At 49.9% G+C, this 13,655-nt stretch overlaps 1 protein-coding gene across 1 annotated transcript in view; it reads right to left on the bottom strand.

The window, feature by feature from the left end:
• The window catches only part of LOC147124880 (gamma-aminobutyric acid receptor subunit gamma-4-like), a 782,579-nt gene that overhangs the window by 602,842 nt on the left and 166,082 nt on the right, over positions 1-13,655 (bottom strand). The window lies entirely within an intron of this gene.

The raw sequence follows: 13,655 nt of genomic DNA, 5'->3' as shown, positions 1-13,655 counted from the left end.
AAGGCAATTAAACTGCCTGTTAACAGGTAGTTAACAGGTAGTTTTTTGCCTAGTCGCGATTTTTATTGCTGGTTTGTGGGCTTCCCGACAGCTCCAAACCACGAAAATTTTTCGAGGCGGGACGTGGCTCTGAGGTCTTGGAGGGGTCGAGATGCCCAGTGTTCAGGTGAGTGAGGGGTGCAAAGGTAAGTGTTTTGCAAGTGTTTAAATAAGTTTAACTTACTTTTACTTACCTTTACAGGAGTCCTGCATTCCGGTGTCGGGAGTCGGCTGCAAGAACCACAGAAGCTCCGATTTTTTAAAAAAAAACAGCTTCTTTGTTTCTACAGCAAAATGATTTTAAAGTTATCCTGAGAAAGGACTGAGGCTGAATTAGCAGTTTTTCAGTGCTTGACAGCTTCAAACAGCTGTTAAACACTGATATTTCATGTGCCAAAAGCTTTGACAGATGAAATGTCAATCTCTGACGTCACCTGTTGCCGGGTGGCCCTTAATTGGCCTGCTGAGCCCACAGGGCGGGCTCAACAAGGTCAATCAGAGGAAAATCCAGTGGGTTGGCCACATCTCCATGGAGGCGGGACAACAAGCCCGAATGTGGGTTTCCCACCTCCAACCCGCCCCAGTAGCAAAATCCAGCCCGGGGGATTTCCTTGCCGGATCTCTCGATCGCTCTCGGTAACTTCGCTGCAAACCATTTTTAAGGGTCTATCAAAGTCACGACGGCCGATCGGGAGCACCTTCGAGTTAATTCCCAATGGAAGTCTCCATATGTCAGTAGAAGTGAACAACAGGATTTAGGTATTGCTGTAAATATTATGTGGCAGAGTTAAGGATGAATATTCAGTTTCTCAGAGTGAAAATGAATGTTAGACAAGCCCCTAGCTGCTGTGTGTAATATTTATATTTAATAAGGAACATGTTTACAGTTTCATCACACAGAGCTTCCACAGAAATGATTCTCCCTGCTTCATGCTGAGGCTCACACACGGTGAGATGTCAGAGGGTGCCTGACGTGTCGTCCCTATAGGAGACAGCACCATCAGTGGAGGACAACGAGCAGATCATTTATTTCTCCAATTAACATATGATGCTTAAACTGGCAACAGATCCCAGAAAAAACACATAATCACTGGAGATAATCATAGAATCACGGAATGCAGAAACAGGCATTCCAGCAAATCATGTCTGGGCTCGTGGTTTTTCTCCACGTGACCCACCCAGTCTAATCCCACTCTCCTGCTCACTCCCCATACCCTTCAATATCCCACCCAGTCTAATCCCACTCTCCTGCTCATTCCCCATACCCTTTAATATCCCACCCAGTCTAATCCCACTCTCTTGCTCACTCCCCATACCCTTTAATATCCCACCCAGTCTAACCCCACTCTCCTGCTCACTCCCCATACCCTTTATTATCCCACCCAGTCTAATCCCACTCTCCTTCTCACTCCCCATACCCTTTAATATCTCACCCAGTCTAACCCCGCTCTCCTGCTCACTCCCCATACCCTTTAATATCTCACCCAGTCTAACCCCACTCTCCTGCTCACTCCCCGAACCCTTTAATATCTCACCCAGTCTAACACCACTCTCCTGCTCACTCCCCGTACCCTTTAATATCTCACCCAGTCTAACCCCACTCTCCTGCTCACTCCCTGTATCCTTTAATATCTCACCCAGTCTAACCCCACTCTCCTGCTCACTCCCCGTACCATTTAATATCTCACCCAGTCTAATCCCACTCTCCTGCTCACTCCCCTAAACCCTTTAATATCTCACCCAGTCTAACCCCACTCTCATGCTCACTCCCCGTACCCTTTAATATCTCACCCAGTCTAACCCCACTCTCCTGCTGACTCCCCGTACCCTTTAATATCTCACCCAGTCTAATCCCACTCTCCTGCTCACTCCCCATACCCTTTAATATCCCACCCAGTCTAATCCCACTCTCCTGCTCCCTCCCCATACCCTTTAATATCCCACCCAGTCTAATCCCACTCTCCTGCTCACTCCCCATACACTTTAATATCTCACCCAGTCTAATCCCACTATCCTGCTCACTCCCCATACCCTTTAATATCCCACCCAGTCGAATCGCACTCTCCTGCTCACTCCCTGTATCCTTTAATACCTCACCCAGTCTAACCCCACTCTCATGCTCACTCCCCATACCCTTTAATATCTCACCCAGTCTAACCCCACTCTCATGCTCACTCCCCATACCCTTCAATATCCCACCCAGTCTAATCCCACTCTCCTGCTCACTCCCCAAACCTTTTAATATCTCACCCAGTCTAACCCCACTGTCCTGCTCACTCCCTGTACCCTTTAATATCCCACCCAGTCAAATCCCACTCACCTGCTCACTCCCCATACCCTTTAATATCTCACCCAGTCTAATCCCACTCTCCTGCTCATTCCCCGAACCCTTTAATATCCCACCCAGTCTAATCCCACTCTCCTGCTCACTCCCCATACCCTTTAATATCTCACCCAGTCTAATCCCACTCTCCTGCTCACTCCCCGTACCCTTTAATATCTCACCCAGTCTAACCCCACTCTCCTGCTCACTAACCGTACCCTTTAATATCTCTCCCAGTCTAATCCCGCTCTCCTGCTCACTCACCGTACCCTTTAATAGCTCACCCAGTCTAATCCCACTCTCCTGCTCAATCCCCATACCCTTCAATATCTCACCCAATCCAATCCCACTCTCCTGCTCACTCCCCGTACCCTTTAATATCTCACCCAGTCTAATAACACTCTCCTGCTCACTCCCCACACCCTTTAATAACTCACCCAGTCAAATCCCGCTCTCCTGCTCACTCCCCGTACCCTTTAATATCCCACCCAGTCTAATCCCACTCTCCTGCTCACTCCCCGTACCCTTTAATATCTCACCCAGTCTAATCCCACTCTCCTGCTCACTCCCCGTACCCTTTAATATCTCACCCAGTCTAATCCCACTCTCCTGCTCACTCCCCCTACCCTTTAATATCTCACCCAGTCTAATCCCACTCTCCTGCTCACTCCCCGTACCCTTTAATATCTCACCCAGTCTAATCCCACTCTCTTGCTCACTGCCCGTACCCTTTGATATCCCACCCTGTCAAATCCCACTCTCCTCCTCACTCCCCGTACCCTTTAATATCTCACCCAGTCTAATCCCGCTCTCCTGCTCACTCCCTGTACCCTTTAATATCTCACCCAGTCTAATTCCACCCTCCTGCTCACTCCCCATACCCTTTAATATCCCACCCAGTCTAATCGCACTCGCCTGCTCACTCCCTGTACCCATTAATATCTCACGCAGTCTAACCCCACTCTCCTGCTCACTCCCCATACCCTTTAATATCTCACCCAGTCTAACCCCACTCTCCTGCTCACTCCCATTCCCATTAATATCCCACCCAGTCTAATCCCACTCTCCTGCTCACTCCCCATACCTTTTAATATCTCACCCAGTCTAACCCCACTCTCCTGCTCACTCCCCACACCCTTTAATATCTCACCCAGTCTAACCCCACTCTCCTGCTCACTCCCCGTACCCTTTTTTATCCCAACCAGTCAAACCCCACTCTCCTGCTCACTCCCCGTACCCTTTAATATCCCACCCAGTCTAATCGCAATCTCCTGCTCACTCCCCATACCCTTTAATATCTCACCCAGTCTAAACCCACTCTCCTGCTCACTCCCCGTACCCTTTAATATCTCACCCAGACTAATGCCACTCTGCTGCTCACTCCCCGTACCCTTTAATATCTCACCCAGTCTAATCCCACTCTACTGCTCACTCCCCGTTCACTTTAATATCTCACCCAGTCTAATCCCACTCTCCTGCTCACTCCCCGTACACTTTAATATCTCACCCAGTCTAACCCCACTCTCCTGCTCACTCCCCGTACCCTTTAATATCTCACCCAGTCTAATCCCACTCTCCTGCTCACTCCCCGTACCCTTTAATATCTCACCCATTCTAATCACACTCTCCTGCTCACTCCCCATACCCTTTAATATCTCACCCATTCTAATCACACTCTACTGCTCACTCCCCATACCCTTTAATATCTCACACAGTCAAATCCCGCTCTCCTGCTCACTCCCCGTACCCTTTAATATCCCACCCAGTCTAATCCCACTCTCCTGCTCAGTCCCCGTACCCTTTAATATCTCACCCAGTCTAATCCCACTCTCCTGCTCACTCCCCGTACCCTTTAATATCTCACCCAGTCTAATCCCACTCTCCTGCTCACGCCCCCTACCCTTTAATATCTCACCCAGTCTAATCCCACTCTCCTGCTCACTCCCCGTACCCTTTAATATCCCACGCAGTCTAATCCCACTCTCCGGCTCAGTCCCCGTACCTTTTGATATCTCACCCAATCTAATCCCACTCTCCTGCTCACTCCCCGTACCCTTTAATATCCCACCCAGTCTAATCCCACTCTCCTGCTCACTCCCCCTCCCCTTTAATATCTCACCCAGTCTAATCCCGCTCTCCTGCTCACTCCCCGTACCCTTTAATATCTCACCCAGTCTAATCCCACTCTCCTGCTCACTCCCCGTACACTTTAATATCCCACCCTGCCTAATCCCACTCTCCTCCTCACTCCCCGTACCCTTTAATATCTCACCCAGTCTAATCCCGCTCTCCTGCTCACTCCCCGTACCCTTTAATATCTCACCCAGTCTAATCCCACTCTCCTGCTCACTCCCCGTACACTTTAATATCCCACCCTGCCTAATCCCACTCTCCTCCTCACTCCCCATACCCTTTAATATCCCACCCAGTCTAACCCCACTCTCCTGCTCACTCCCCATACCTTTTAATATCCCACCCAGTCTAACCGCACTCTCCTGATCACTCCCCGTGCCCTTTAATATCTCACTCAGTCTAATCCCATTCTCCTGCTCACTCCCCATACCCTTTAATATCCCACCCAGTCTAATCCCACTCTCCTGCTCACTCCCCATACCATTTAATATCCCACCCAGTCTAATCCCACTCTCCTGCTCACTCCCCATACGCTTTAATATCTCACCCAGTCTAATCCCACTCTCCTGCTCACTCCCCATACCCTTCATTATCACACCCAGTCTAATTCCACTCTCCTGCTCACTCCCTGTACCTTTTAAGATCTCACCCAGTCTAACCCCACTCTCCTGCTCACTCCCCATACCCTTTAATAATTCATCCAGTCTAACCCCACTCTCCTGCTTACTCCCCATACCCTTCAATATCACACCCAGTCTAATTCCACTCTCCTGCTCACTCCCTGTACATTTTAAGATCTCACCCAGTCTAACCCCACTCTCCTGCTCACTCCCCATACCCTTTAATAATTCACCCAATCTAATCCCACTCTCCTGCTCACTCCCCATACCCTTTAATATCCCACCCAGTCTAATCACACTCTCCTGCTCACTCCCCATACCCTTTAATATCCCACCCAGTCTAATCCCACTCTCCTGCTCACTCCCTGTACCCTTTAATAATCCACCCAGTCTAATCCCACTCTCCTGCTCATTCCCCATACCCTTTAATATCTCACCCAGTCTAATCCCACTCTCCTGCTCACTCCCCATACCCTTTAATATGCCACCCAGTCTAACCCCACTCTGCTGCTCACTCCCCGTACCCTTTAATATCTCACCCAGTCTAATCCCACTCTCCTGCTCACTCCCCGTACCCTTTAATATCTCACCCAGTCTAATCCCACTCTCCTGCTTACTCCCCATACCCTTTAATATCTCAACCAGTCTAATCCCACACTCCTGCTCACTCCCCGTACCCTTTAATATCTCTCCCAGTCTAATCCCGCTCTCCTGCTCACTCACCGTACCCTTTAATATCTCACCCAGTCTAATCCCACTCTCCTGCTCACTCCCCATACCCTTTAATATCTCACCCAGTCTAATCCCACTCTCCTGCTCACTCCCCGTACCCTTTAATATCTCACCCATTCTAATCACACTCTCCTGCTCACTCCCCATACCCTTTAATATCTCACCCATTCTAATCACACTCTCCTGCTCACTCCCCATACCCTTTAATATCTCACCCAGTCAAATCCCGCTCTCCTGCTCACTCCCCGTACCCTTTAATATCCCACCCAGTCTAATCCCACTCTCCTGCTCAGTCCCCGTACCCTTTAATATCTCACCCAGTCTAATCCCACTCTCCTGCTCACTCCCCGTACCCTTTAATATCTCACCCAGTCTAATCCCACTCTCCTGCTCACTCCCCCTACCCTTTAATATCTCACCCAGTCTAATCCCACTCTCCTGCTCACTCCCCGTACCCTTTAATATCCCACGCAGTCTAATCCCACTCTCCGGCTCAGTCCCCGTACTTTTTGATATCTCACCCAATCTAATCCCACTCTCCTGCTCACTCGCCGTACCCTTTAATATCCCACCCAGTCTAATCCCACTCTCCTGCTCACTCCCCCTCCCCTTTAATATCTCACCCAGTCTAATCCCGCTCTCCTGCTCACTCCCCGTACCCTTTAATATCTCACCCAGTCTAATCCCACTCTCCTGCTCACTCCCCGTACACTTTAATATCCCACCCTGCCTAATCCCACTCTCCTCCTCACTCCCCGTACCCTTTAATATCCCACCCAGTCTAACCCCACTCTCCTGCTCACTCCCCATACCTTTTAATATCCCACCCAGTCTAACCGCACTCTCCTGATCACTCCCCGTGCCCTTTAATATCTCACTCAGTCTAATCCCATTCTCCTGCTCACTCCCCATACCCTTTAATATCCCACCCAGTCTAATCCCACTCTCCTGCTCACTCCCCATACCCTTCATTATCCCACCCAGTCTAATTCCACTCTCCTGCTCACTCCCTGTACCTTTTAAGATCTCACCCAGTCTAACCCCACTCTCCTGCTCACTCCCCATACCCTTTAATAATTCAGCCAGTCTAACCCCACTCTCCTGCTCACTCCCCATACCCTTCAATATCACACCCAGTCTAATTCCACTCTCCTGCTCACTCCCTGTACATTTTAAGATCTCACCCAGTCTAACCCCACTCTCCTGCTCACTCCCCATACCCTTTAATAATTCACCCAGTCTAATCCCACTCTCCTGCTCACTCCCCATACCCTTTAATATCCCACCCAGTCTAATCCCACTCTCCTGCTCACTCCCTGTACCCTTTAATAATCCACCCAGTCTAATCCCACTCTCCTGCTCATTCCCCATACCCTTTAATATCCCACCCAGTCTAACCCCACTCTGCTGCTCACTCCCCGTACCCTTTAATATCTCACCCAGTCTAATCCCACTCTCCTGCTCACTCCCCGTACCCTTTAATATCTCACCCAGTCTAATCCCACTCTCCTGCTTACTCCCCATACCCTTTAATATCTCAACCAGTCTAATCCCACTCTCCTGCTCACTCCCCGTACCCTTTAATATCTCTCCCAGTCTAATCCCGCTCTCCTGCTCACTCACCGTACCCTTTAATATCTCACCCAGTCTAATCCCACTCTCCTGCTCACTCCCCATACCCTTTAATATCTCACCCAGTCTAATCCCACTCTCCTGCTCACTCCCCGTACCCTTTAATATCTCACCCATTCTAATCACACTCTCCTGCTCACTCCCCATACCCTTTAATATCTCACCCATTCTAATCACACTCTCCTGCTCACTCCCCATACCCTTTAATATCTCACCCATTCAAATCCCGCTCTCCTGCTCATTCCCCGTACCCTTTAATATCCCACCCAGTCTAATCCCACTCTCCTGCTCAGTCCCCGTACCCTTTAATATCTCACCCAGTCTAATCCCACTCTCCTGCTCACTCCCCGTACCTTTTAATATCTCACCCAGTCTAATCCCACTCTCCTGCTCACTCCCCCTACCCTTTAATATCTCACCCAGTCTAATCCCACTCTCCTGCTCACTCCCCGCACCCTTTCATATCACACGCAGTCTAATCCCACTCTCCGGCTCAGTCCCCGTACCTTTTGATATCTCACCCAATCTAATCCCACTCTCCTGCTCACTCCCCGTACCCTTTAATATCCCACCCAGTCTAATCCCACTCTCCTGCTCACTCCCCCTCCCCTTTAATATCTCACCCAGTCTAATCCCGCTCTCCTGCTCACTCCCCGTACCCTTTAATATCTCACCCAGTCTAATCCCTCTCTCCTGCTCACTCCCCGTACACTTTAATATCCCACCCTGCCTAATCCCACTCTCCTCCTCACTCCCCGTACCCTTTAATATCTCACCCAGTCTAATCCCGCTCTCCTGCTCACTCCCCGTACCCTTTAATATCTCACCCAGTCTAATCCCACTCTCCTGCTCACTCCCCGTACACTTTAATATCCCACCCTGCCTAATCCCACTCTCCTCCTCACTCCCCATACCCTTTAATATCCCACCCAGTCTAACCCCACTCTCCTGCTCACTCCCCATACCTTTTAATATCCCACCCAGTCTTACCGCACTCTCCTGATCACTCCCCGTGCCCTTTAATATCTCACTCAGTCTAATCCCATTCTCCTGCTCACTCCCCATACCCTTTAATATCCCACCCAGTCTAATCCCACTCTCCTGCTCACTCCCCATACCATTTAATATCCCACCCAGTCTAATCCCACTCTCCTGCTCACTCCCCATACGCTTTAATATCTCACCCAGTCTAATCCCACTCTCCTGCTCACTCCCCATACCCTTCAATATCACACCCAGTCTAATTCCACTCTCCTGCTCACTCCCTGTACCTTTTAAGATCTCACCCAGTCTAACCCCACTCTCCTGCTCACTCCCCATACCCTTTAATAATTCACCCAGTCTAATCCCACTATCCTGCTCACTCCCCATACCCTTTAATATCCCACCCAGTCTAATCCCACTCTCCTGCTCACTCCCCATACCCTTTAATATCCCACCCAGTCTAATCCCGCTCTCCTGCTCACTCCCTGTACCCTTTAATAAACCACCCAGTCTAATCCCACTCTCCTGCTCATTCCCCATACCCTTTAATATCTCACCCAGTCTAATCCCACTCTCCTGCTCACTCCCCATACCCTTTAATATCCCACCCAGTCTAACCCCACTCTGCTGCTCACTCCCCGTACCCTTTAATATCTCACCCAGTCTAATCCCACTCTCCTGCTCACTCCCCGTACCCTTTAATATCTCACCCAGTCTAATACCACTCTCCTGCTTACTCCCCATACCCTTTAATATCTCAACCAGTCTAATCCCACTCTCCTGCTCACTCCCCATACCCTTTAATATCTCACCCAGCCTAAACCCACTCTCCTGCTCACTCCCTGTACCCTTTAATATCTCACCCAGTCTAATCCCACTCTCCTGCTCGCTCCCCGTACACTTTAATATCTCACCCAGTCTAATCGCTCTCTCCTGCTCACTCCACATACCCTTTAATATCTCACCCAGTCTAACCCCACTCTCCTGCTCACTCCCCGTACCCTTTAATATCTCACCCAGTCTAATCCCACGCTCCTGCTCACTCCCCGTACCCTTTAATATCTCACCCAGTCTAATCCCGCTCTCCTGCTCACTCACCGTACCCTTTAATATCTCACCCAGTCTAATCGCACTATCCTGCTCACTCCCCATACCCTTTCATATCTCACCCAGTCTAATCCCACTCTCCTGCTCACTCCCCGTACCCTTTAATATCTCACCCAGTCTAATCCCACTCTCCTGCTCACTCCCCATACCCTTTAATAACTCACCCAGTCTAATCCAACTCTTCTGCTCACTCCCCGTACCCTTTAATATCTCACCCAGTCTAATCTCCCTCTCCTGCTCACTCCCCATACCCTTTAATATCTCACCCAGTCTAATCCCACTCTCCTGCTCACTCCCCGTACCCTTTAATATCTCACCCAATCTAACCCACTCTGCTGCTCACTCCCCGTACTCTTTAATATCCCACCCAGTCTAATCCCACTCTCCTGCTCACTCCCCGTACCCTTTAATATCTCACCCAGTCTAATCCCACTCTCCTGCTCACTCCCCGTACCCTTTAATATCCCACCCTGTCTAATCCCACTCTCCTCCTCACTCCCCGTACCTTTTAATATCTCACCCAGTCTAATCCCGTTCTCCTGCTCAATCCCCGTACCCTTTAATATCTCACCCAGTCTAATCCCACTCTCCTGCTCACTCCCCATACCCTTTAATATCCCACCCTCTCTAATCCCACTCTCCTTCTCACTCCCCGTACCCTTTAATATCTCACCCAGTCTAATCCCGTTCTCCTGCTCAATCCCCGTACCCTTTAATATCTCACCCAGTCTAATCCCACTCTCCTGCTCACTCCCCGTAACCTTTAATATCTCACCCAGTCTAATCCCACTCTCCTGCTCACTCCCCATACCCTTTAATAACTCACCCAGTCTAATCCAACTCTTCTGCTCACTCCCCGTACCCTTTAATATCTCACCCAGTCTAATCTCCCTCTCCTGCTCACTCCCCATACCCTTTAATATCTCACCCAGTCTAATCCCACTCTCCTGCTCACTCCCCGTACCCTTTAATATCTCACCCAATCTAACCCACTCTGCTGCTCACTCCCCGTACCCTTTAATATCCCACCCAGTCTAATCCCACTCTCCTGCTCACTCCCCGTACCCTTTAATATCTCACCCAGTCTAATCCCACTCTCCTGCTCACTCCCCGTACCCTTTAATATCCCACCCTGTCTAATCCCACTCTCCTCCTCACTCCCCGTACCCTTTAATATCTCACCCAGTCTAATCCCGTTCTCCTGCTCAATCCCCGTACCCTTTAATATCTCACCCAGTCTAATCCCACTCTCCTGCTCACTCCCCGTACCCTTTAATATCTCACCCAGTCTAACCCCACTCTCCTGCTCACTCGCAATACCCTTTAATATCCCACCCAGTCTAACCCCACTCTCCTGCTCACTCCCCATACCCTTTAATATCTCATCCAATCTAATCCCGGTCTCCTGCTCACTCCCCATACCTTTTAATATCTCACCCAATCTAACCCACTCTGCTGCTCACTCCCCGTACCCTTTAATATCTCACTCAGTCCTAATCCCACTATCCTGCTCACACCCTGTACCCTTTAATATCTCACTCAGTCTAATCCCACTCTCCTGCTCACTCCCCATACCCTTTAATATCTCATCCAGTCTAATCCCACTCTCCTGCTCACTCCCCGTACCCTTTAATATCTCATCCAGTCTAACCCCACTCTCCTGCACAATCCCCATACCCTTTAATATCTCACCCAGTCTAATCCCACTCTCCTGCTCACTCCCCGTACCCTTTAATATCTCACCCAGTCTAATCCCGCTCTCCTGCTCACTCCCCGTACCCTTTAATATCTCACCAATCTAATCCCACTCTCCTGCTCACTCCCCCTACCCTTTAATATCTCACCCAGTCTAACCCCACTCTCCTGCTCGCTCCCCATACCTTTTAATATCCCACCCAGTCTAATCCCACTCTCCTGCTCACTCCCGTACCCTTTAATATCCCACCCAGTCTAACCCCACTCTCCTGCTCACTCCCCGTACCCTTTAATATCCCACCCAGTCTAACCCCACTCTCCTGCTCACACCCCGTACCCTTTAATATCTCACCCAGTCTAATCCCACTCTCCTGCTCACTCCCTATACCCTTTAATATCTCATCCAGTCTAACCCCACTCTCCTGCTCACTCCCCGTACCCTTTAATATCTCACCCAGTCTTATCCCACTCTCCTGCTCACTCCTCGTACCCTTTAATATCTCACCCAGTCTAATCCCACTCTCCTGCTCACTCCCCATACACTTTAATATCTCACCCAGTCTAACCCCACTCTCCTGCTCACTCCCCATACCATTCAATATCTCACCCAGTCTAATCTCCCTCTCCTGCTCACTCCCCATACCCTTTAATATCTCACCCAGTCTAATCCCACTCTCCTGCTCACTCCCCGTACCCTTTAATATCTCACCCAATCTAACCCACTCTGCTGCTCACTCCCCGTACTCTTTAATATCCCACCCAGTCTAATCCCACTCTCCTGCTCACTCCCCGTACCCTTTAATATCTCACCCAGTCTAATCCCACTCTCCTGCTCACTCCCCGTACCCTTTAATATCCCACCCTGTCTAATCCCACTCTCCTCCTCACTCCCCGTACCCTTTAATATCTCACCCAGTCTAATCCCGTTCTCCTGCTCAATCCCCGTACCCTTTAATATCTCACCCAGTCTAATCCCACTCTCCTGCTCACTCCCCATACCCTTTAATATCCCACCCTCTCTAATCCCACTCTCCTCCTCACTCCCCGTACCCTTTAATATCTCACCCAGTCTAATCCCGTTCTCCTGCTCAATCCCCGTACCCTTTAATATCTCACCCAGTCTAATCCCACTCTCCTGCTCACTCCCCGTAACCTTTAATATCTCACCCAGTCTAATCCCACTCTCCTGCTCACTCCCCATACCCTTTAATAACTCACCCAGTCTAATCCAACTCTTCTGCTCACTCCCCGTACCCTTTAATATCTCACCCAGTCTAATCTCCCTCTCCTGCTCACTCCCCATACCCTTTAATATCTCACCCAGTCTAATCCCACTCTCCTGCTCACTCCCCGTACCCTTTAATATCTCACCCAATCTAACCCACTCTGCTGCTCACTCCCCGTACCCTTTAATATCCCACCCAGTCTAATCCCACTCTCCTGCTCACTCCCCGTACCCTTTAATATCTCACCCAGTCTAATCCCACTCTCCTGCTCACTCCCCGTACCCTTTAATATCCCACCCTGTCTAATCCCACTCTCCTCCTCACTCCCCGTACCCTTTAATATCTCACCCAGTCTAATCCCGTTCTCCTGCTCAATCCCCGTACCCTTTAATATCTCACCCAGTCTAATCCCACTCTCCTGCTCACTCCCCGTACCCTTTAATATCTCACCCAGTCTAACCCCACTCTCCTGCTCACTCGCAATACCCTTTAATATCCCACCCAGTCTAACCCCACTCTCCTGCTCACTCCCCATACCCTTTAATATCTCATCCAATCTAATCCCGGTCTCCTGCTCACTCCCCATACCTTTTAATATCTCACCCAATCTAACCCACTCTGCTGCTCACTCCCCGTACCCTTTAATATCTCACTCAGTCCTAATCCCACTATCCTGCTCACACCCTGTACCCTTTAATATCTCACTCAGTCTAATCCCACTCTCCTGCTCACTCCCCATACCCTTTAATATCTCATCCAGTCTAATCCCACTCTCCTGCTCACTCCCCGTACCCTTTAATATCTCATCCAGTCTAACCCCACTCTCCTGCACAATCCCCATACCCTTTAATATCTCACCCAGTCTAATCCCACTCTCCTGCTCACTCCCCGTACCCTTTAATATCTCACCCAGTCTAATCCCGCTCTCCTGCTCACTCCCCGTACCCTTTAATATCTCACCAATCTAATCCCACTCTCCTGCTCACTCCCCCTACCCTTTAATATCTCACCCAGTCTAACCCCACTCTCCTGCTCGCTCCCCATACCTTTTAATATCCCACCCAGTCTAATCCCACTCTCCTGCTCACTCCCGTACCCTTTAATATCCCACCCAGTCTAACCCCACTCTCCTGCTCACTCCCCGTACCCTTTAATATCCCACCC

Source organism: Somniosus microcephalus, chromosome 1 (assembly GCF_052327205.1).
Source record: "Somniosus microcephalus isolate GS21.2 chromosome 1, FLI_Smic_1.0, whole genome shotgun sequence".
In the NCBI taxonomy this organism is placed as follows: domain Eukaryota; kingdom Metazoa; phylum Chordata; class Chondrichthyes; order Squaliformes; family Somniosidae; genus Somniosus; species Somniosus microcephalus.
The sequence above is the reverse complement of the archived record's forward strand: the minus strand, read 5'-3'. Positions and strand labels throughout refer to the sequence as shown.